This window comes from Callionymus lyra, chromosome 12 (assembly GCF_982586985.1).
Source record: "Callionymus lyra chromosome 12, fCalLyr1.hap1.1, whole genome shotgun sequence".
Taxonomy (NCBI): Eukaryota; Metazoa; Chordata; class Actinopteri; order Syngnathiformes; family Callionymidae; genus Callionymus; species Callionymus lyra.
The window spans coordinates 2,622,897-2,645,396 of NC_141829.1; the positions used below are offsets into that span (position 1 = coordinate 2,622,897).

The 22,500-nt window shown below is 37.1% G+C and overlaps 1 protein-coding gene across 1 annotated transcript in view; it reads right to left on the reverse strand.

Moving 5' to 3' along the window:
• The window catches only part of edar (ectodysplasin A receptor), a 47,692-nt gene extending 29,657 nt beyond the window's left edge, over positions 1–18,035 (reverse strand). Inside the window, exon 1 of the mRNA XM_087804751.1 lies at positions 17,950–18,035. The gene's annotated coding sequence lies outside the window, so the exon portion shown is untranslated. The remainder of the gene's footprint in view (positions 1–17,949) is intronic.
• Between the last annotated feature and the right edge of the window lie 4,465 nt (positions 18,036–22,500).

Here is a 22,500-nt window from a genome sequence, read left to right on the forward strand (position 1 = left end):
TACAAACTAAAGCAGTGAGTTTAGTGTGTCTTTGTGTGTGTGCGTCGTGTTCACGGATCCTTATCAAGTATCGTGAGCCACGCATCTAAAAATGAGACTTACATTTGCATTAAAATGTCTTAAATCTGGTTTTCAAAAGTCTAAAAAATGTGATAAATAAGTTTTATGTTGGACTAAAATCTCAAACTATCTGGTAACATTTATGTATTTATTTATGAATTTCACAGATTGTCGTTTGATCACAATAGAGAACAAACCAAAGCGGTTCCAGCCTTTACTTGAACTCGGTTCACGACCTACAGTAGAAAACTGTTCCAGACAAACTTTAGGTTCTTTGTTCTCAAATCTTTATGTCGAGTCGACGTCACTTTAAAATCAATTGGTTTTTAAAAACTCTTTTGAACTTAACTTGTCTTTAACTGTAGGAACCTGATGATATTCCAATAAAATTCAACCAGACAAATTTATTTGAAAACATTTTCTGAATATCGTCTGAATCCAATTTGTTGATATCTGTGCGATAGAAGGATCTATAGCGCCACCTCCTGAGCAGACCAGCTCCGTAATGTCCCTGACCCCTGCTGACCCTGAAGCTGGTCTATAGGAATATTTCAAATTTAAAAAAATATATAAAAAGTAGTAGAAATGGCAAAAATACTGGATTAAACCTAAAAGAAAAACAAACAAATAAACCACAAATCAGCGTAAATGGAGGTTTTCCAGTTTAATCCTGATTTAAAGTTAATATACTGACATGGAGATAATTAACAGCAGCATATGATGTTATTCCTGATTGGATTAAACAATAGTTAATATATATATATATATATTTCTATTCATGAGAATAGTAACTGTATATGTTATTAGTTTTGATATTAGTTATGATTTGTGATTGATCTTGAATCTATACTGTAACACACATACTTGTATCATATTTCTAATGTAAATATTGAATATAATGTCCTCAGAAGTCTGTTTTGATGATATAAATACAATATTTCTAATGTAAATATTGAATATAATGTCCTCAAAAGTCTGTTTTGATGATATAAATACAATATTTCTAATGTAAATATTGAATATAATGTCCTCAGAAGTCTGTTTTAATGATATAAATACAATATTTTTAATGAAAATATTGAATATAATGTCCTCAGAAGTCTGTTTTAATGATATAAATACAATATTTTTAATGAAAATATTGAATATAATGTCCTCAAAAGTCTGTTTTGATGATATAAATACAATATTTCTAATGTAAATATTGAATATAATGTCCTCAGAAGTCTGTTTTGATGATATAAATACAATATTTTTAATGTAAATATTGAATATAATGTCCTCAGAAGTCTGTTTTGATGATATAAATACAATATTTCTAATGTAAATATTGAATATAATGTCCTTAAAAGTCTGTTTTGATGATATAAATACAATATTTCTAATGTAAATATTGAATATAATGTCCTCAGAAGTCTGTTTTGATGATATAAATACAATATTTTTAATGTAAATATTGAATATAATGTCCTCAGAAGTCTGTTTTAATGATATAAATACAATATTTTTAATGAAAATATTGAATATAATGTCCTCAAAAGTCTGTTTTGATGATATAAATACAATATTTCTAATGTAAATATTGAATATAATGTCCTCAGAAGTCTGTTTTGATGATATAAATACAATATTTTTAATGTAAATATTGAATATAATGTCCTTAAAAGTCTGTTTTGATGATATAAATACAATATTTCTAATGTAAATATTGAATATAATGTCCTCAAAAGTCTGTTTTGATGATATAAATACCATATTTCTAATGTAAATATTGAATATAATGTCCTTAAAAGTCTGTTTTGATGATATAAATACAATATTTTTAATGTAAATATTGAATATAATGTCCTTAAAAGTCTGTTTTGATGATATAAATACAATATTTCTAATGTAAATATTGAATATAATGTCCTTAAAAGTCTGTTTTGATGATATAAATACAATATTTCTAATGAAAATATTGAATATAATGTCCTCAAAAGTCTGTTTTGATGATATAAATACAATATTTTTAATGTAAATATTGAATATAATGTCCTTAAAAGTCTGTTTTGATGATATAAATACAATATTTCTAATGTAAATATTGAATATAATGTCCTCAAAAGTCTGTTTTGATGATATAAATACAATATTTCTAATGTAAATATTGAATATAATGTCCTTAAAAGTCTGTTTTGATGATATAAATACAATATTTTTTAATGTAAATATTGAATATAATGTCCTTAAAAGTCTGTTTTGATGATATAAATACAATATTTTTAATGTAAATATTGAATATAATGTCCTTAAAAGTCTGTTTTGATGATATAAATACAATATTTTTAATGTAAATATTGAATATAATGTCCTTAAAAATCTGTTTTGATGATATAAATACAATATTTCTAATGTAAATATTGAATATAATGTCCTTAAAAGTCTGTTTTGATGATATAAATACAATATTTCTAATGTAAATATTGAATATAATGTCCTTAAAAGTCTGTTTTGATGATATAAATACAATATTTCTAATGTAAATATTGAATATAATGTCCTTAAAAGTCTGTTTTGATGATATAAATACAATATTTCTAATGTAAATATTGAATATAATGTCCTCAGAAGTCTGTTTTGATGATATAAATACAATATTTCTAATGTAAATATTGAATATAATGTCCTTAAAAGTCTGTTTTGATGATATAAATACAATATTTCTAATGTAAATATTGAATATAATGTCCTTAAAAGTCTGTTTTGATGATATAAATACAATATTTCTAATGTAAATATTGAATATAATGTCCTTAAAAGTCTGTTTTGATGATATAAATACAATATTTTAGCATCTTTCACACAATTTCTTGAGTTGTTATTGTCTTGATTGAAGCGTCTTGAGATTTTAATTGGTTCAGTTCGACACAAAACGAGCTGAAACTTGTGTGCGTCTGTGTGCGTCTGTGTGTGTCTGTGTGTGTCTGTGTGTGTTCACGTCTCAAAGGAAGAAGACGCCGACGTGATCTTTCATCTCGTCTTGAAATCTCCGCGTCTGGCTCCAGATCTTCCAGGAGTTGAAACTTCTGATGTTCGACGATGCTTAATTCCCCGAGCCTTGATCTCTAATGACACACAAACACACACTCACAAACACGGACACACACAGTTGTGTGGCGGAGGTGTTCGTGTCCTACTGTGTCTTCTGAGATGAAAGATGGCAGGAAGTGATGGCTGGAGACCCCCTGCAGGCGACTCATTATGGGGTTAAGGTGAGGCGCACACACACACACACACACACACACACACACACACACACACACACACACACACACACACACACACACACACACACGAGTGTGTTTGAAGACACACTCTTTCAACCTGCTCTCTGTCGAGGCAGGTCTGAGATAAAAGCTTATATTAATCTTCTAGGATCATCTCTTGTTTTAAACTATTTTCTGCTTCTTCGGGTCGATCTGATCAAACTGTTGTGAGCGATTCTCACTTATTGGACCTTATTTTGCACTTTGTTCATGTCGTTCTTCTGTCTCTGTATTTAAATGTTCAACAAGTCGACTACAAGTAAATATTAATACACATAAACTTTAAAATAATTTAATTTATTATCATAGTTCTGTAGTTTTATTTTCATTGAATTTGTTTTTTATTAACGATTAACTTGCAAATATTCCCTCCGTTAAATGGCAGCAGTCATTACGTCGTTCACAGCTGAAGAAAGAATAGACAATACTACACATATATACTTGTTACTACACTATCACAACACCAGAGTCAAATACTGGACAATACTACACATATATACTTGTTACTACACTATCACAACACCAGAGTCAAGTACTGGACAATACTACACATATATACTTGTTACTACACTATCACAACACCAGAGTCAAGTACTGGACAATACTACACATATATACTTGTTACTACACTATCACAACACCAGAGTCAAGTACTGGACAATACTACACATATATACTTGTTACTACACTATCACAACACCAGAGTCAAGTACTGGACAATACTACACATATATACTTGTTACTACACTATCACAACACCAGAGTCAAGTACTGGACAATACTACACATATATACTTGTTACTACACTATCACAACACCAGAGTCAAGTACTGGACAATACTACACATATATACTTGTTACTACACTATCACAACACCAGAGTCAAGTACTGGACAATACTACACATATATACTTGTTACTACACTATCACAACACTAGAGTCAAGTACTGGACAATACGACACATATATACTTGTTACTACACTATCACAACACCAGAGTCAAGTACTGGACAATACGACACATATATACTTGTTACTACACTATCACAACACCAGAGTCAAGTACTGGACAATACTACACATATATACTTGTTACTACACTATCACAACACCAGAGTCAAGTACTGGACAATACTACACATATATACTTGTTACTACACTATCACAACACCAGAGTCAAGTACTGGACAATACTACACATATATACTTGTTACTACACTATCACAACACCAGAGTCAAGTACTGGACAATACTACACATATATACTTGTTACTACACTATCACAACACCAGAGTCAAGTACTGGACAATACTACACATATATACTTGTTACTACACTATCACAACACCAGAGTCAAGTACTGGACAATACTACACATATATACTTGTTACTACACTATCACAACACCAGAGTCAAGTACTGGACAATACTACACATATATACTTGTTACTACACTATCACAACACCAGAGTCAAGTACTGGACAATACTACACATATATACTTGTTACTACACTATCACAACACTAGAGTCAAGTACTGGACAATACTACACATATATACTTGTTACTACACTATCACAACACCAGAGTCAAGTACTGGACAATACGACACATATATACTTGTTACTACACTATCACAACACCAGAGTCAAGTACTGGACAATACTACACATATATACTTGTTACTACACTATCACAACACCAGAGTCAAGTACTGGACAATACTACACATATATACTTGTTACTACACTATCACAACACCAGAGTCAAGTACTGGACAATACTACACATATATACTTGTTACTACACTATCACAACACCAGAGTCAAGTACTGGACAATACTACACATATATACTTGTTACTACACTATCACAACACCAGAGTCAAGTACTGGACAATACTACACATATATACTTGTTACTACACTATCACAACACCAGAGTCAAGTACTGGACAATACTACACATATATACTTGTTACTACACTATCACAACACCAGAGTCAAGTACTGGACAATACGACACATATATACTTGTTACTACACTATCACAACACCAGAGTCAAGTACTGGACAATACTACACATATATACTTGTTACTACACTATCACAACACCAGAGTCAAGTACTGGACAATACTACACATATATACTTGTTACTACACTATCACAACACCAGAGTCAAGTACAGGACAATACTACACATTTATACTTGTTACTACACTATCACAACACCAGAGTCAAGTACTGGACAATACTACACATATATACTTGTTACTACACGTTCACAACACCAGAGTCAAGTACTGAACAATACGACACATATATACTTGTTACTACACTATCACAACACCAGAGTCAAGTACTGAACAATACTACACATATATACTTGTTACTACACTATCACAACACCAGAGTCAAGTACTGGACAATACTACACATATATACTTGTTACTACACTATCACAACACCAGAGTCAAGTACTGGACAATACTACACATATATACTTGTTACTACACTATCACAACACCAGAGTCAAGTACTGGACAATACTACACATATATACTTGTTACTACACTATCACAACACCAGAGTCAAGTACTGGACAATACTACACATATATACTTGTTACTACACTATCACAACACCAGAGTCAAGTACTGGACAATACTACACATATATACTTGTTACTACACTATCACAACACCAGAGTCAAGTACTGGACAATACTACACATATATACTTGTTACTACACTATCACAACACCAGAGTCAAGTACTGGACAATACTACACATATATACTTGTTACTACACTATCACAACACCAGAGTCAAGTACTGGACAATACTACACATATATACTTGTTACTACACTATCACAACACCAGAGTCAAGTACTGGACAATACTACACATATATACTTGTTACTACACTATCACAACACCAGAGTCAAGTACTGGACAATACTACACATATATACTTGTTACTACACTATCACAACACCAGAGTCAAGTACTGGACAATACTACACATATATACTTGTTACTATACTATCACAACACCAGAGTCAAGTACTGGACAATACTACACATATATACTTGTTACTACACTATCACAACACCAGAGTCAAGTACTGGACAATACTACACATATATACTTGTTACTACACTATCACAACACTAGAGTCAAGTACTGGACAATACTACACATATATACTTGTTACTACACTATCACAACACCAGAGTCAAGTACTGGACAATACTACACATATATACTTGTTACTACACTATCACAACACCAGAGTCAAGTACTGGACAATACTACACATATATACTTGTTACTACACTATCACAACACCAGAGTCAAGTACTGGACAATACTACACATATATACTTGTTACTACACTATCACAACACCAGAGTCAAGTACTGGACAATACTACACATATATACTTGTTACTACACTATCACAACACCAGAGTCAAGTACTGGACAATACTACACATATATACTTGTTACTACACTATCACAACACCAGAGTCAAGTACTGGACAATACTACACATATATACTTGTTACTACACTATCACAACACCAGAGTCAAGTACTGGACAATACTACACATATATACTTGTTACTACACTATCACAACACCAGAGTCAAGTACTGGACAATACTACACATATATACTTGTTACTACACTATCACAACACCAGAGTCAAGTACTGGACAATACTACACATATATACTTGTTACTACACTATCACAACACCAGAGTCAAGTACTGGACAATACTACACATATATACTTGTTACTATACTATCACAACACCAGAGTCAAGTACTGGACAATACTACACATATATACTTGTTACTACACTATCACAACACCAGAGTCAAGTACTGGACAATACTACACATATATACTTGTTACTACACTATCACAACACTAGAGTCAAGTACTGGACAATACTACACATATATACTTGTTACTACACTATCACAACACCAGAGTCAAGTACTGGACAATACTACACATATATACTTGTTACTACACTATCACAACACCAGAGTCAAGTACTGGACAATACTACACATATATACTTGTTACTACACTATCACAACACCAGAGTCAAGTACTGGACAATACTACACATATATACTTGTTACTACACTATCACAACACCAGAGTCAAGTACTGGACAATACTACACATATATACTTGTTACTACACTATCACAACACCAGAGTCAAGTACTGGACAATACTACACATATATACTTGTTACTACACTATCACAACACCAGAGTCAAGTACTGGACAATACTACACATATATACTTGTTACTACACTATCACAACACCAGAGTCAAGTACTGGACAATACTACACATATATACTTGTTATTACACTATCACAACACCAGAGTCAAGTACTGGACAATACTACACATATATACTTGTTACTACACTATCACAACACCAGAGTCAAGTACTGGACAATACTACACATATATACTTGTTATTACAGTATCCTGATACATCACAGTATCGTTGACCCTGTATTGTGTTACACATTGTATCGCCATATGTCTGCCATTCACACCATACTACATACATAACATAACCACATAATAAAGTGTTTTAAAAATGATTTGGATCAGTAGATCAGAGCCACAGATTAAATACGTGTCATGATACCTGAACACTTGTTTCATGAAGCCTCGTCAAGCAACACTCGCCTCCTGACGTGTCAATATGGAGAAAATCTTTTGAAAATAATAAACCTGTCAGACAGTAATGATCACTGATATATCAAGTCTCACGGACCCTCAGGGACCCTGACAGTGGACCCTGACAGTGGACCCTGACAGTGGACCCTGACAGTGGACCCTGACAGTGGACCCTGACAGTGGACCCTCAGGGACCCTCACAGTGGACCCTGACAGTGGACCCTCAGGGACCCTCACAGTGGACCCTGACAGTGGACCCTGACAGTGGACCCTGACAGTGGACCCTCACAGTGGACCCTGACAGTGGACCCTGACAGTGGACCCTGACAGTGGACCCTGACAGTGGACCCTCACAGTGGACCCTGACAGTGGACCCTGACAGTGGACCCTGACAGTGGACCCTGACAGTGGACCCTCACAGTGGACCCTGACAGTGGACCCTGACAGTGGACCCTGACAGTGGACCCTGACAGTGGACCCTGACAGTGGACCCTCACAGTGGACCCTGACAGTGGACCCTGACAGTGGACCCTGACAGTGGACCCTGACAGTGGACCCTGACAGTGGACCTGACAGTGGACCCTCACAGTGGACCCTGACAGTGGACCCTGACAGTGGACCCTCACAGTGGACCCTGACAGTGGACCCTGACAGTGGACCCTGACAGTGGACCCTGACAGTGGACCCTCACAGTGGACCCTCACAGTGGACCCTGACAGTGGACCCTGACAGTGGACCCTGACAGTGGACCCTGACAGTGGAACCTGACAGTGGACCCTGACAGTGGACCCTGACAGTGGACCTGACAGTGGACCCTCACAGTGGACCTGACAGTGGACCCTCACAGTGGACCCTGACAGTGGACCCTGACAGTGGACCCTGACAGTGGACCCTGACAGTGGAACCTGACAGTGGACCCTGACAGTGGACCCTGACAGTGGACCTGACAGTGGACCCTGACAGTGGACCTGACAGTGGACCCTCACAGTGGACCTGACAGTGGACCCTCACAGTGGACCCACTGGTATCAAAGTCTTTAAGCTCTACCACAGTATGTTTCAACAAAAGCTTAGAGCGTCAGGTTTGAAGCCAGAGCGACGTTAAGATCCTGAATCTTCAAAGCAGACGTGAAATCTGCGTCGACGATCAACACGACAGACGCGCCTGATGAACTGAGCGTTCCATAGAGCCGTGAATCCTCGCCGTGGGTGACCTATGGAAGCTCGTGGAATCTGCCATATGTGGCTTCACGTAAACACGCATACGTTCAGTCGACAGACGCTTCCTGCAGATCTGCTTCCAACCTTCCGTCGCTGCCAATCAAGCTCTCGTTTCTCCTCGTCTGTGTTTGTGTTTCTTGTGCTGACGTCAGTGAGCGTCGGCGTGAGCTCGTGGTAATGACTGGTAATGACTGTGAAACTGATCCGTTCAACGCTCCACTGAGAACATTAGCATTGATTTGACTCTGTGCTATAAGTATTTACGCTTTGAAACTGATGTTGATGTTCGGCTCAGAGGAGGTGAAGGTTCTTCTGGATATTTCCACTCACTGTACAACTATTGTACTGAGACGTTTGCTAAGTTCTGATCCTCAAAGTAAATCCTTGATCCGACAACAAAGTCTTTTTAAAGCAGCTGCTCAGAGATGAAAGTAGTTTTGTACTAGATATTCATCTGTACTGATGTAAAACTACCATCACGTGTATCACAGCTTCAAAACAATCCTGTATGACAAGAGAAAAAACAATATTTAAATGACATTCATTATCCATGGCCGTCTCGAGGCGCTCATGCTAACCTCATGCTAACTGTTCCGCCAGCGCTAACATTCCACACGAACATACAAACATAGGTTCTGCTCACGTACTAAAGGAAGTTTTGAAATTCTTTTCAGGCGTAAAACAATATTAACATTTAAATGACATTCATTATCCATGGCCGTCTCGAGGCGCTCATGCTAACCTCATGCTAACTGCTCCGCCAGCGCTAACATTCCACACAAACATACGAACATAGGTTCTGCTCACGTACTAAAGGAAGTTTTGAAATTCTTTTCAGGCGTAAAACAATATTAACATTTAAATGACATTCATTATCCATGGCCGTCTCGAGGCGCTCATGCTAACCTCATGCTAACTGCTCCGCCAGCGCTAACATTCCACACAAACATACGAACATAGGTTCTGCTCACGTACTAAAGGAAGTTTTGAAATTCTTTTCAGGCGTAAAACACTATTAACATTTAAATGACATTCATTATCCATGGCCGTCTCGAGGCGCTCATGCTAACCTCATGCTAACTGCTCCGCCAGCGCTAACATTCCACACGAACATACGAACATAGGTGCTGCTCACGTACTAAAGGAAGTTTTGAAATTCTTTTCAGGCGTAAAACAATATTAACATTTAAATGACATTCATTATCCATGGCCGTCTCGAGGCGCTCATGCTAACCTCATGCTAACTGCTCCGCCAGCGCTAACATTCCACACAAACATACGAACATAGGTGCTGCTCACGTACTAAAGGAAGTTTTGAAATTCTTTTCAGGCGTAAAACAATATTAACATTTAAATGACATTCATTATCCATGGCCGTATCGAGGCACTCATGCTAACCTCATGCTAACTGCTCCGCCAGCGCTAACATTCCACACGAACATACGAACATAGGTTCTGCTCACGTACTAAAGGAAGTTTTGAAATTCTTTTCAGGCGTAAAACACTATTAACATTTAAATGACATTCATTATCCATGGCCGTCTCGAGGCGCTCATGCTAACCTCATGCTAACTGCTCCGCCAGCGCTAACATTCCACACGAACATACGAACATAGGTGCTGCTCACGTACTAAAGGAAGTTTTGAAATTCTTTTCAGGCGTAAAACAATATTAACATTTAAATGACATTCATTATCCATGGCCGTCTCGAGGCGCTCATGCTAACCTCATGCTAACTGCTCCGCCAGCGCTAACATTCCACACAAACATACGAACATAGGTGCTGCTCACGTACTAAAGGAAGTTTTGAAATTCTTTTCAGGCGTAAAACACTATTAACATTTAAATGACATTCATTATCCATGGCCGTCTCGAGGCGCTCATGCTAACCTCATGCTAACTGCTCCGCCAGCGCTAACATTCCACACAAACATACGAACATAGGTGCTGCTCACGTACTAAAGGAAGTTTTGAAATTCTTTTCAGGCGTAAAACAATATTAACATTTAAATGACATTCATTATCCATGGACGGGCGAGCGAACCCTCCTGCTAACTGCTCCGCCAGCGCTAACATTCCACACGAACATACGAACATAGGTTCTGCTCACGTACTAAAAGAAGTTTTGAAATTCTTTTCAGGCGTAAAACATCCGTCTGGAGCCTGGACAAAAACCACTAACAAGCTGGGTTTCCCCGTCGTCGAGAGACTCTTCTCTTTCATTAAAGGTTCTTCACTTTTTCATGTGAGTCGCGCAGAGAAAAGTTTCTATTGACTTCAGTGGTTAATGGTCGTGTCACTGCAGAGCCATCATGGTGAAGCAAACTTCAATAAAGTGTTTTATGATGCGGCCTAATTTGACTTTCAAGTGGTGCCTCCACTTAAGAGTTATTTTCTTAATCACAAGGCAGGAATGTGCTGCTGGCTTCTTTCACTTCTGTCTCTGGAGTGGAGACGACAGGACACGTCATGGACGGTGTTGTTGTGGCTGTCACTCAAGTCAGAGCGACCGCTGTGTGACTGTTCTCTGAGAAATCTTCTTTCAATTTTACACATTATTAGTTCGCTCTACGACGTCTGCGCAATCTTTCCAGCGCCAGATGAAAACCTCTCATTTAGAACATGATGAGTGTTTAAGTTTCATCCGAAAATAAACAGGAGATTAAAGCGATTTCCAGCCTCGGAGACGGAAGCAAAGCTCGGAGCAACAGCTGCTCTTCATATGCTTCCTAAACATCCATTAGTCTGATCCTGGTTCATCATCGCTTCGCTCTCCAATGTTCGTCAACGGTTAAGATTAAACAACGGTGATGACACACTAACTATTTAACTTGTTGAACTTCCTGAATTCCTTCAACTAAAACTTCAGTTGCTTCGTGCAACGTTTGAAAACACTTGAACTCGGCTTCATACGGAAACGTCGAACGCGATCAACTCTGATTTATAACAGCACTTTCTCTGCGTCTGGCCTCCTCCCAGTGAACTCATCACTGCAGATGCATACGTTAAGATCTGCTTTTATATTGTAGCCAACTCTCAGGAATTCTTCAACATTATCTTTTCAGATTATAAGGTCGAAGGGCAGTGTGGCTTTGTAGTATTTATACACCAGACTTCGTAGTACTACGGAGCCTTGCAGGGTAATAGTAATCAGCCTTGCAAAATAATATTTTGTAGCCTTGTGTAGTTATACTACTGAGCCTTGTGGAGTAATACTACTAAGCCTTGTCGAGTAATGCTACAGAGCCTTGTGGAGTAATACTACTGAGCCTTGCAATGTAATAGTATGGAGCCTTGTGGAGTAATACTACTGAGCCTTGCAATGTAATAGTATGGAGCCTTGTGGAGTAATACTACTGAGCCTTGCAATGTAATAGTATGGAGCCTTGTGGAGTAATACTACTGAGCCTCGCAATGTAATAGTATGGAGCCTTGTAGAGTAATACTACTGAGCCTTGCAATGTAATAGTATGGAGCCCTGTGGAGTAATACTACAGAGCTTTGCAATGTAATAGTATGGAGCCCTGTGGAGTAATACTACAGAGCTTTGCAATGTAATAGTATGGAGCCTTGTAGAGTAATACTACTGAGCCTTGCAATGTAATAGTATGGAGCCTTGTGGAGTAATACTACTGAGCCTTGCAATGTAATAGTATGGAGCCTTGTAGAGTAATACTACTGAGCCTTGCAATGTAATAGTATGGAGCCCTGTGGAGTAATACTACTGAGCCTTGCAATGTAATAGTATGGAGCCTTGTAGAGTAATACTACTGAGCCTTGCAATGTAATAGTATGGAGCCCTGTGGAGTAATACTACAGAGCCTTGCAATGTAATAGTATGGAGCCTTGTGGAGTAATACTACAGAGCTTTGCAATGTAATAGTATGGAGCCTTGTAGAGTAATACTACTGAGCCTTGCAATGTAATAGTATGGAGCCTTGTAGAGTAATACTACTGAGCCTTGCAATGTAATAGTATGGAGCCCTGTGGAGTAATACTACAGAGCTTTGCAATGTAATAGTATGGAGCCTTGTGGAGTATTACTACAGAGCCTTGCAATGTAATAGTATGGAGCCTTGTGGAGTAATACTACAGAGCTTTGCAATGTAATAGTATGGAGCCTTGTGGAGTAATAATACGGAGCTTCAAGGGATAATACTACGGAGCGTTGTGGAAAAATAGAATGGAGCCTTGTCGAGTAATACTAGGGAGCGTTGTGGAATAATACTACGGAGCGTTGTGGAGTAATACTAAGGAGTGTTGTGGAATAATACTACGGAGCCTCATGGATTAATACTACAGAGCGTTGTGGAGTAATACTCCGGAGCCTCGTGGAATATTACTACGGAGCCTTGTTGAATATCAGTACAGATTTGTACAGGTTTGTAGTAACAAAGTCGTACTCAAACACTGACAGATTTGACCAAATGATATCAGTAAAAGTGCTGAAGTCTCATCATCCATCAACACTTTATACACAACAATCTTCTTTTCTAGGCTGAAGTAAACAAAAGATGCACTGAGTGCAGTTTGTGTTTTGACGGACAAACTTGTTTGATAGTTTGTGGTCGTAATCAGTCGATATTCAAGCGTAAACCTGTGTGTTGTGCACATAAGTTGTGTGTCGATGTGACTGTGTTGCTGCTTCATCCTCCTCATCTCTTGATTGCTTTAATTATATTCTTAGTGAGAGCTTCCCACTCAAGCTGCAGAGAAAACAAACTCTCTCACACACACACACACACACACACACACACACACACACACACACACACACACACCTAGCTGTGGTGCAGTCGCTCGACTCTTTGATTCTTTGCCTGCTGGTGATTTGTCTTTCATCATCTCTTCCTCTCCAACCCAAGACGTCTCCGTCTCCGTCTCTGTTGATTCAGTGGCGGCAGGAGGTTCGACTGAGAGTCTGATCTGAGCAGGAATTTAGCTTCTTTGTTTTCAGGCCGAGATCCTCACCACACCTTCCCGAGCAGCACCAATATGAAGAGTCGTTTTCGATCGTTAAATCAAAACGTCAAAGGACATTAAGTCTGTAATTCCATCCGTCGTTACCTTCGAGCCTCGAGACCACAGACCTCGATGAGCGCCCCCCTCTGGCCCGTGTGGGAGGTTCAAGTGTGTGTGGAGCACATGTTGAAACGATGACATCGAGAGCGAAGACAGTGATTGGAAAAGTGATGTTTTCCCTCGAGCTTCTCGTGGAAAACGATCATGTGGTTTCGTGGAGGAGCCGAAAGATCCTCTTTTCACGGCCGTCTGATCACGTCTGTGGTTCTTGAGGTTCTTCGTCTCCAGAACCTGAGATGTTGGACTTTATAACAAGTTTTTGTTACTGAAGCATCTTCAGTGACATCTTTATGAAATAATCTCCATGATTAAATAAATAAATAAATGTATAAAAGGACATTATTAGAAAGTTACAGATGTTTATTCTTTTCTATAAATTAACGCTTTAACAATGTTGATCAACTCAAAGATAAACACAGTTTTACTGAATCTTTGTCATGAATTACATTTTTATTTATATTTCTTTCTTATTTCTTTCTGTCTGCGTTAAAGTTGATGATGAAGTATAACAACGTCTGAATCTGGTGTTTTTAAAAAAAGGTTTTAAAGATGGTTCTGGTCGTGGCCGAACACAATCCATATTCAAGTATTTTTATTTATATCTGAACAGAATTAAACGTCAGTATCTCATTGAATTAATGACACTTTAGTATTGATACTTAAGTAATGATACTTTAGTATTTATACTTTAGTATTGACACTTTAGTATTGTCACTTTAGTATTGATACTTTAGTATTGACACTTTAGTATTGACACTTTAGTATTTATACTTTAGTATTGACACTTTAGTATTGATACTTTAGTATTGACACTTTAGTATTGATACTTTAGTATTGATACTTTAGTATTGACACTTTAGTATTGACACTTTAGTATTGACACTTTAGTATTGATACTTTAGTATTGACACTTTAGTATTGATACTTTAGTATTGACATTTTAGTATTGATACTTAAGTATTGACACTTTAGTATTGATACTTTAGTATTGACACTTTAGTATTGATACTTTAGTATTGACATTTTAGTATTGATACTTAAGTATTGACACTTTAGTATTGATACTTTAGTATTGACACTTTAGTATTGATACTTTAGTATTGACACTTTAGTATTGACACTTTAGTATTGATACTTTAGTATTGACACTTTAGTATTGATACTTTAGTATTGATACTTTAGTATTGACACTTTAGTATTGACACTTTAGTATTGATACTTTAGTATTGACACTTTAGTATTGACACTTTAGTATTGATACTTTAGTATTGATACTTTAGTATTGATACTTTAGTATTGACACTTTAGTATTGACACTTTAGTATTGATACTTTAGTATTGACACTTTAGTATTGACACTTTAGTATTGATACTTTAGTATTGACACTTTAGTATTGATACTTTAGTATTGACACTTTAGTATTGACACTTTAGTATTGATACTTTAGTATTGATACTTTAGTATTGATACTTTAGTATTGATACTTTAGTATTGACACTTTAGTATTGATACTTAAGTATTGATACTTTAGTATTGATACTTTAGTATTGACACTTTAGTATTGATACTTTAGTATTGATACTTTAGTATTGACACTTTAGTAATAACTAACTAACTAAGCAATGGTTTACTCTCACAACTAACTCATGCTAGTGCTAACAAACCTCCTCTTATAACATTGAAACACGAGCCAAACACTCGTCTCTGGTGAAAACATGGACGTGAAACGATTGATACGTATCTTTGTTTCACTTTAAACTGTGTTCAAAGAAACGACTTGGCAGGCCAGGTTTGGCCCCCGAGGCCATGAGTTTGACACTTGTGATCTTAGGATCATCAACAGCAGGGATTTTCAAACATGAGGCCCGCAGGCGATATGTGGCCCCGTGACATGATATTCTGCGGCTCTTTTCAGGAGCGACGGCAGAACAAAAGATTCTCTTTTGGTTCAAGGTCGGACGGTTCGTTGAGCCTCAGGGTTAGAAGTTCAAGGTCAGACGGTTCAGAAATAAAGATCATCACGTTGATTATTTACCGTATTTTCCGGACTATAAGTCGCAGTTTTCTTCATAGTTTGTCCGGGGGTGAGATTATACTCTGGAGCGACTTATGTGTGAAATTATTACCACATTATTAGCGGTATATCATTTAGATGTTATTTTCACACTAAACCACAAGAGGGCGCTCTAGGCCTGTGTTGATCATTTCCACGTAGAAGAGGAAGCATCTTCTACCTCCGGAGTTAGTTAGTTGTTTAAAAGTGACACGAGGATGAAGAGTTATTTGGAGTTACACGGATGGTTTGGTAAACTTGTTAGTTATTGATGCTATAGTTCTCTGAATAACTCTTCATATGTTATGTTAACATACCAGGTTCTCACTTCATGTAACGTAACATTATTCTGTTGTTGCCTCTAGTTTTATTTTAAATTCTCTTTCAAGATCACATGTCTGTTCTTGGATTTTATCAAATCAATTTCCCCCAAAAATGCGACTTATACTCCAGTGCGACTTATATATGTTTTTACTTCTTTATTATGCATTTTATGTCTGGAGCGACTTGTGCTCCGGAGACACTTATAGTCCAGAGAATACTGTAGATAAGATGGAACAGATTTTTATCAAAAAACAATCCAACACTGAAACCACGAAGAAATCCCTCGAACAATACACAACAAAATATCAATATTGACAACCATTGACCTCTGGTGACCTCCCGGCCAGTTAACCTTGAGACCCTGATCCTCAGAGGTCGAAGTTCAGCGATCGTTCTGATCAACGATGCGTGTTCAGGACGTCTTTGAAATGATGTTAAATGTTGACGAAGCGAGCGACAGAAATCGGCGCCTGGATCTCTGTCGTCTCTGAAGAACCTCGACCATCATCTGAGGGTCTTTTGTAGCTTCATCTCCTCCCTCTTATCTCCCTCTCATCCCTCTGTACCTGGGAACATGAAAGTGACGCCGGCCAGATGATCTTCAGGCTGCAGGCCTGACGAGTCGCACACAGAGACAAGGGGGGAAGATGGAGATTGATTTCCACCTCCAGCAGCTGCAGTTCAAAGTCAGCCAGAGAACTTCAGACACGCGGCAGGACTCGGCATGTCCTCGGCCCCGGTTCTGCGGGCAGGACGTCCCCCCCACGGGGGGCCCGGGACCAGAAGAAAAACAATTATTGCTAAAGAAATACACAACCAGTGTGTTGGACTCGTGTCTCGAGTGACGACTTAAGCTCTGTTAAGAAAACAAAATCAGTTTCTTCTACTGTCGGATCCTTGTTTACTTTGGTGTCAACATCACAGAGAATGTGTTACTTTAAACATTCCTGACACTCTCTGACACACACACGCGTCCTCGTAATACACAACACACACACCTGTGTCAACATCATCCATGTTGAGTCCAAAACCAACTCAACTCACACTAAAGTACTTCATCGTGGACCTTAAACACGACAAGAACTCCCAGATCTGCGTGTGTAAAGTATAAGTACACGTTGGTAACGAGGAATTTCCCTCGTGCACAAATCCGTCCTCGCATTCCTGAGTCTTACCTGGAGCGGCTGCCTGGTCTCTCCACAGGTGTGTCAGAGCTGGTCACTGCTGCTGGTCTCGAGCATCTCTGGAGGATCTTCTGCTGGGTCGGCCTCACGGTGGCTGAAGCTCCTCCTCAGAGGTGAACTTCTCTCCGCCTCGTCAGGTCCAGCAGCTCAGGTGCTCACATGAGGGAGGACCTGCTGCAGGCCGCGACCCGACTGCGCCATCTAGTGGTTAGAAACCACAACATTTATTTATCACAATTAGTTTTTCCTATAGTGTCTTTTGTTTTAAATACAGCTATAGAAGTTTATTAGTATCATTTGAAAATTAAATGGTTGCTTTTATTTTCATATTGAAATGTTGTTTTTTTAATTAGACATTAAAATACATAACATTTTCTTTTAAATATTTGAATTCAATTATGAGTATATTTGAACAAGGTTTAGTTTGTTTTTATTTAATAATTGAAAACAACTATTTGTAAATTGAAAGTTTTATTTTCTTCTCTTTTTTTTAAGTAGTTGAATTTTAAATAATATATATAATAATTTTCTTACTTCTACATCGTCACATGATCAACTATCGGTCGCGTGATTGGCTCAAGATTGGATGATGGAAATTCAACAGGCTACGAGCAAAAAGAATACATTTTTAAATTCTAGAATATTAAACGATGTGTAAAGAAATTGTATTAAAATATGGATAAAACCACAATTCCCAACAATTCAATATACAAATAGCTGAGTTTAACCATCTAAAAAATGATTCAACGTTATTTCAATCAAATATATTTCAACGTTTGTTCAATTTAAATTCTTTGATTCAACTGATAAATATCTGATCCATAAAATCCCTGTTGATTTTCATATACATGTCAATAGATAACTTTCTTGAGAGTCAATGTGTTGTTTTCTACTCGTATCGTATCATTGATGGTGAAAGTTGTCGCACAAACACAGAAGAGAAGAAACAAGAACTTTAGTCGAAAAGATGATCTTTCAAGTCTTTTTGGTGCCATTGTGTGTGTGTGTGTGTGTGTGTGTGTGTGTGTGTGTGTGTGTGTGTGTGTGTGTGTGTGTGTGTGTGTGTGTGTGTATACAGTAGATATATATATATATAGATACATAGTTAAAACTTTCATGATCCCTCTGGAGGTCTCCTCCGGTATATTGGGAAATACTGTATATATATATATACGTATATAATTTTAATCTATCTATTTATACTGTAAATATATGTATATATATATATATATATATATAAATATATACGCACACACACTTGTATATATACAAAAACACTCATATATACGTGAGTGTTTGTGTATATATACAAGTGTGTGTGTGTACTGTATATATACAAGTGTGTGTGTGTGTGTGTGTGTATATACGGTATATATATACTGTAGATAGATAGATAAAACTTTAGTGATCCCTTTGGACATTTCCTTCGGGATATTGGGAAATACTGTATATATATATACGTATATATAAGTTTTATATTGTATGTATTCAAAAACACTCATATATATGTGAGTGTTTGTGTATACAGTATATACAAGTGTGTGTGTGTGTGTGTATATACGGTGTATATATATATATATATATATATATATATATATATATATATATATATATATATATGTGAGTGTTTGTGTATACAGTATATACAAGTGTGTGTGTGTGTACTGTATATATACAAGTGTGTGTGTGTACTGTATATATACAAGTGTGTGTGTGTACTGTATATATACAAGTGTGTGTGTGTACTGTATATATACAAGTGTGTGTGTACTGTATATATACAAGTGTGTGTGTGTACTGTATATATACAAGTGTGTGTGTGTGTACTGTATATATACAAGTGTGTGTGATAACAAAGATGGTAGTTTCGTGAATGTAGACTTTGGTCTTCTCTCCCTCTCATCCTCTCATCCTCTCATCTTCTCTTCTTTTCCCCACAGGAAGTGAGAGATGAAACAAGTTTCTTTAGATAAAGGCGACTGTAATTTTCTTCTCCACTTCCTTCCACTCTTGACTATTAGAAGGAATATTTTTTGATTCTTCACCATTTTCTGGTCTCCTGATGATTCTCCCGCCGTCGCTCCATCTCTTCTTCTCTTCTTCTCTTCTTCCCTTCATTGATGTGGAGCCAGGGGCTTCCTGGACGGCAGATTAGATGAGACGACAGGATAAGAGGATGAAGAGAGGAGTGTGCTGAGAGAATGATGAGCGTCTTATCGTTACATTGAACAAAAACACATATTTGGATGTTTGGAGAGAAAAACACTTTAATAACAGGAACCAACGAGACGAGGATTATCTCGACAAACAAGATCCTGGAACGATTTGATGTGAGAGGATTAATGTTTGAGCGTCTGTGATACATATATATGAATATATATATATGAATATATATATATATGAATATATAGTCATAGTGTAGTAACAAGTATATATGTGTAGTATTGTCCAGTACTTGACTCTGGTGTTGTGATAGTGTAGTAACAAGTATATATGTGTAGTATTGTCCAGTACTTGACTCTGGTGTTGTGATAGTGTAGTAACACGTATATATGTGTAGTATTTTCCAGTACTTGACTCTGGTGTTGTGATAGTGTAGTAACAAGTATATATGTGTAGTATTGTCCAGTACTTGACTCTAGTGTTGTGATAGTGTAGTAACAAGTATATATATGTAGTATTGTCCAGTACTTGACTCTGGTGTTGTGATAGTGTAGTAACAAGTATATATGTGTAATATTGTCCAGTACTAGACTCTGGTGTTGTGATAGTGTAGTAACAAGTATATATGTGTAGTATTGTCCAGTACTAGACTCTGGTGTTGTGATAGTGTAGTAACAAGTATATATGTGTAGTATTGTTCAGTACTTGACTCTGGTGTTGTGATAGTGTAGTAACAAGGATATATGTGTAGTATTGTCCAGTACTTGACTCTGGTGTTGTGATAGTGTAGTAACAAGTATATATGTGTAGTATTGTCCAGTACTTGACTCTGGTGTTGTGATAGTGTAGTAACAAGTATATATGTGTAGTATTGTCCAGTACTTGACTCTGGTGTTGTGATAGTGTAGTAACAAGTATATATGTGTAGTATTGTCCAGTACTTGACTCTGGTGTTGTGATAGTGTAGTAACACGTATATATGTGTAGTATTTTCCAGTACTTGACTCTGGTGTTGTGATAGTGTAGTAACAAGTATATATGTGTAGTATTGTCCAGTACTTGACTCTAGTGTTGTGATAGTGTAGTAACAAGTATATATATGTAGTATTGTCCAGTACTTGACTCTGGTGTTGTGATAGTGTAGTAACAAGTATATATGTGTAATATTGTCCAGTACTAGACTCTGGTGTTGTGATAGTGTAGTAACAAGTATATATGTGTAGTATTGTCCAGTACTAGACTCTGGTGTTGTGATAGTGTAGTAACAAGTATATATGTGTAGTATTGTTCAGTACTTGACTCTGGTGTTGTGATAGTGTAGTAACAAGGATATATGTGTAGTATTGTCCAGTACTTGACTCTGGTGTTGTGATAGTGTAGTAACAAGTATATATGTGTAGTATTGTCCAGTACTTGACTCTGGTGTTGTGATAGTGTAGTAACAAGTATATATGTGTAGTATTGTCCAGTACTTGACTCTGGTGTTGTGATAGTGTAGTAACAAGTATATATGTGTAGTATTGTCCAGTACTTGACTCTGGTGTTGTGATAGTGTAGTAACAAGTATATATGTGTAGTATTGTCCAGTACTTGACTCTGGTGTTGTGATAGTGTAGTAACAAGTATATATGTGTAGTATTGTCCAGTACTTGACTCTGGTGTTGTGATAGTGTAGTAACAAGGATATATGTGTAATATTGTCCAGTACTTGACTCTGGTGTTGTGATAGTGTAGTAACAAGTATATATGTGTAGTATTGTCCAGTACTTGACTCTGGTGTTGTGATAGTGTAGTAACAAGTATATATGTGTAGTATTGTCCAGTACTTGACTCATGTGTAGAATTTACAGACCACATGACTCTACTGCTGCCATCTAGAGGCCAGAAGTTTAATTGCAACACAAATGAACACAAAGCTTAAATATTAACATTTGAATTACTAATAAAAAAATAAACCTATTTTTCACTCACTGTATCAAAATATAAACCATTAAAACTCTGATTAAAACGTGATTTTAAGTCTCGCAGCAGCTTCTTCATGGGTGGTCGACGACTCCTCAGTGATGGCGTCGCTACAGTTGTTGCTGACGCGGCGAGACGAGCTCACACACACACACACACACACACACACACACACACACACACACACACACACACACACACACACACACACACACACACACACACCCTCTGGCAGCGAGTGTGTGTGAGCGAACAGGTCTGGACAGGTGCACACACACACACACACACACACACACACACACACACACACACACACACACACACACACACAGGTATTTTGTGTCCACAAAACTTTGAAGAAAGACTTTTAAGTAATATTGACGGTAATTACTGTGATTAAATAAAAAATGTCTCAAT